A 4,973-nucleotide genomic window follows, 5' to 3' on the forward strand; every position below is an offset into this window, starting at 1 on the left:
TACTGGTTGTCACGAAAGTATTAAAGTACATATATACATTCTTTAATGATAATAAGAAAATGTTAAAAACAGTTTACAAGAAGGTATTTAAGAAACTATTCAACAAAAAGTATTAGGAGATCAATAAAAATCATGTTTGTTTGGTAATATATAAACACAGAAGGAGATATATTTAAGAATTTACAAAAAATTGGAGAGGAACCGGCCTGTCTTTTTGGCTTTTTTCTGTCTTGTGTGTAGCTGTATATATATGTTTATATATATATATACAGGGGCTGGACAAAATGATGGAAACACCTAGCATAATTTTGAAATATCTACAAAACCATCAAAAGCTTGCTAATTTTTATGTTCTATGATTTCTTATTAGAGTTGTTGAATATGTTTTGCTGAAATTGCTGTTTCTTTTCAGATATCATCAGAAAAAGGTAATTAAAATTCATTAAAATGACTGATTTATCAGACTTTCAAAGAGGTCAAATTGTTGGTGCTTGTATGGCAGGTGCTAGCGTAACAAAAACAGCCGAAATATTTGGTATATCAAGAAGTACTGTCTCGAAAGTAATGACAGCCTTTAAGAAAGAGGGGAAAACCTCATTGAAACAAAACTCTGGAAGAAAACCAAAACTTTCAGATGGGGACTATCGGATTCTTACATGAATTGTTAGATAGGATCACAAAAGTACAGCTCCCAAAATTATTGCAGAGCTTAATGACCACCTCAAAGAGCCCAGTTTCCACAAAAACTGTTCTCCAGGAGCTGCACAAAGCCAGATTTCATCGAAGGGCTGCAATCAGAAAACCACTACTTTCAAAAACAAACGTTGCCAAGCATTTAGAATGGAGTAAAATCCTACAGAATTGGTCCCTAGATCAGTGGAAGGATGTTATTTTCTCAGGCGTGTCATCCTTTACCTTATTTCTGACCACCAGCCAAGTATGCATGTGGAGACAACCAAAAGAAGCATTTGTACCAGACTGCCTTCTTCCAACTGCTAAACATAGTGGAGGAACTGTGTTGATCTGGGGGGGCTATATCTTGGAAATTCACCAGCCCAATGATTTCCCTTCGTGGTAGAATTAATAGTCAAGACTATTTAAGCATTTTATCTGATCAACTTCATCCTATGTTTGCAGAACTGTTTCCAGAGGGAAACACAATCTCTCAGAATGATAATGCACTAATTCACACAGCTAAATTTGTTACTGAATGGCACGAGGAACATTCTAGTGAAGTTGAACATCTTATTTTGCCACCACACTACCCAGATCTCAATATTATTGAACATTCATGGTACATTTTAAAAAAACAAGTAAAGGGTCAATATCACCCACTATCATCACTACAAGAAGTGGAGAATGTTTTAGCTAAAGAATGGATAAAAATTCCTTTGGAAGCTATTCACCCCTTGTACGAGTCCACACCTTGTAGAATTTAAGCTGTAATTACTGCCAAAGGCAGTCCTACCCCATGTTAAGATAAATTTGTTTGAAATTTTAAGCTGTTTCCATTATTTTGCCCAACTCCTGTATATATATATATATATATGCTTCTTTATTATCTATCTCTATATCTATATATATTTTATATATATAATATATCTTTATTATCTATCTCTATATCTATATATATGCATGCTCACACACACAGACACACACACACACACATACATGCATACATACATAATTGCGTGCGAGTGTGTGTGTGTGAATGTTGAGAATTGTACTGAAAGTATGCAACCAAGCAATTTGAAACAAAAGGGGACAAGAAAACAAAAGAAATTTCGATATTGCTTCTTGTTCTTTAATTATGTCCCAGATGAGATTCTTGAACTTCTAATAGAAAATTTCTTGATGTCAATAGTTACCATGAGTAACAGTTTTTGCAGTATTAAGCCAGTATTATGAGACAAGAGAAAATTATTATGTAGTCACTGAAATTATAAACCTGCATAAATTTTCCTCAAGCAACATAGTAAAAAAATACCCCACTTAAATAACAAAGATCGCTGCTACTCCGGTATGCAATCAACATAGCCAAAGTGATCTACATGAGTCAAATTCTACTTTAGTTTGTGATCTACATGTTTCATTTATTTATTATGGCTAAAATAAAATATTCTCACATTTTTATACACGTATTTAAAAAAAGTTAAAATGAAGCAAATTTGAAACAAGTTTACTTATTTTATAAGCGAATCAAATGAACAGACAAATCAAACATCAGCTAGAAAAGTGGAAAATAGATAATTAAAATTTTTATATATCTTATACATTCATTATTAAAAAGCAATTAGAATGAAGCAAATTTGAAACAAGTTTACTAATTTTATCGTTAATACATTTATTATTAAAATTTTATTGTTTAATACGTTTATTATTAAAAACATTTCTAGTTGTAGATCATGATATAAAGGGTAGGTTGCATACTAAAGCAATTTCATGACACGTAGATTGCAAATTATGCTATTCACTCCTTTTAAATTTGCTGATATTCTTCAGGATTTTGTGGAGGTTGAAGAAATAATTTATCTGCAATTAATCAAAATTCTGCAACATATTCTCTTTAGCCTTGGATATGGAAGTGATCCTACCACTACTATCACCACCACAATTCTACATTAATGTCAATAATGGTTTCAAATTTTGGCACAAGGCCAGCAAGCAATTTAGGGGAGGGTTAAGTTGATTACTTGACTGGTACTTATTTTATTGCTCCTGAAAGGATGAAAAGCAAAGTTGACCCCAGCGGCATTTGAACTCAGGAAATAAAGACAGATGAAATGCCACTAGGCACTGTGTCTAGCATGCAAACAATTCTGTCAGCTCCCTGTCTTATGGAAATGTCAATATTGACAAAAGAAACAGTTCTGTTAATTACCAAAGAGTCGAAAGGAAATCTCATTGACAAAGCAATGTTAGATGGATAACAAAATTTATGAACCCACGTGAGAAATGATAGCAATAAAAAGGATGGTTTAAGGGAGAATATGTCATATTACATGGAAAAATGTGAGCATGAAAAGTAATATTCTTGAGATTATAAACCTAGAAAAGTACAGAACAGGTTATTACACCTGTAAAAGTATAGGACAAGCTATTACTTCTAGTAAAGTAATGAATAAAAAAAACTTTTTACTTAAAATATTGCAGCAAAGAATGCCAGTTCTTCTAATTTATCACTCTTTACAGTTCTCATCTTTTAGATTTATTGTACAAAACTTCAGCTAATTTGAAAATTTGTCTAATTAGTCATTTTTTTCTGTACTTAAGGTAGTAAATTAAGCCAAATTCTACTTAAATAAGTATAGTGTTATTAGTAAACTATAACAGAATAAGTTTTAATATTCAAATTTTAATTTTAGCTGCAATATTTTAAGTAAAAAGTTTCTTATTCTTTACTAGAAGTAATAGCTTGTCCTATACCTTTACAGGTGTAATATTTTGTCCTGTACTTTTCCAGGTTTATAATCTCAAGAATATTACTTTCATGCTTGCATTTTTCCATGTAATTCATGATTTTTCCAGGCATTGCTGTTATAAGATAATTAATAATATGTCAATTAATAATTTAAGATTTTACCTTATAAAATACTGAAAGGTAATATTTTAATTTTTTTCTTGTTTAATTTAAATATATGCTGTGATTGAATTATTTGATATTTGCCTATCCACACCAAATTAATGTCAGGGATTTTTACTATGTTGTTGATTGCACCTTGGCTCACCAAATGTTACAAACAAGACCTCAAAACTATCAGTTACCAGGCTCACCTTAGGTAGCTTAATTTTGCAATATTTGGAGATTACAGGAATTCATTCAACGAAAAAGAAATATCCAATGATTCTGGGATTGGGGGATGAGCCATGATATAGCCTTCTGAAATAAATTCACTTGGTAGATTTAAAATCTTATGGTTCAAGTTTGTTTGACTGACAACCAGCTGAAAATAGCAGCTCCATATGAAGGTTCTTGAAAGTAGGGTTAAAATTGGCCAATAAGAAAATCAACCTTCTATGTTAAAAAAAATAACTCTAGTTTTATATATATACTAGCAGTATTACCTGGTGTTGCTTGGGTTTGTTTCGACCCTTTAGAATTGGAATTTTTGAAAAGTAAAAATTTTGCATTATACAACTTGTTATTTCTTTTCACGTGAACATTTTTCTGGTTGAAATACACCGAAAAATGGTGACACAGCAGTCAAAAATCGTAAAAAACAGGGATTTTCATAGAAAAAAAGTACCTTTTTGATGTAAATAATTTTTGGTGTTAACATGGTCCGATTTGAATTTTATCTTCTTCAGAATGAAGACCAAGCCTTCTTCTATCATACTCTCAATTTTGGTCAACTTGCACTGCAGGGTCTCGAAGGAGATAGTGTTAGTTGAAGGCTACCAAACCTGCCACACACAGACAACTTCAGCTTTATATATATAGATTTGCTACTCACTACTTTCCATCCTTAATAATGAAACTTGGTAGATCCAAAAGTTAAACACACAGACACACATGCAGATACACAAGTTGAGTTTTATATAAGTAGATTTCTCAACGGGGATTTCAGGGGCAGATTTTCAGGGAGTCGCTGGCGATGTATCGTGATGATCAAATATCCGGCCTCCTAAAATTTGGTTAAAGTGATTCAAACTGCAGACTCAACGCAAAATGGTCACGTTTAATTCATAGCGTTAAAAATGTTATGAAAACAATTGGTATGTGTTCACAAAGACCAAACGATTAATATGAAAAAACCCTCCAGGCTACATCCCGAAAATTCCTTTCTTTGTTGAATTTCTACAATGTTTACGGTGATTCGTTTTTATATCTTGAATTTTTATTTTTCATGCAATTTACGCATGCTCGCACGTGTGGTGAACACAGTTCATGTCAAACAGCTGACTGAGTAAAGTTCACTATTCAATGCATGGGATAAGGCCTAAACAAACACATTATCGATTTTTGCACTTGC

The sequence above is a fragment of the Octopus sinensis genome, linkage group LG1 (genome assembly GCF_006345805.1).
Source record: "Octopus sinensis linkage group LG1, ASM634580v1, whole genome shotgun sequence".
In the NCBI taxonomy this organism is placed as follows: domain Eukaryota; kingdom Metazoa; phylum Mollusca; class Cephalopoda; order Octopoda; family Octopodidae; genus Octopus; species Octopus sinensis.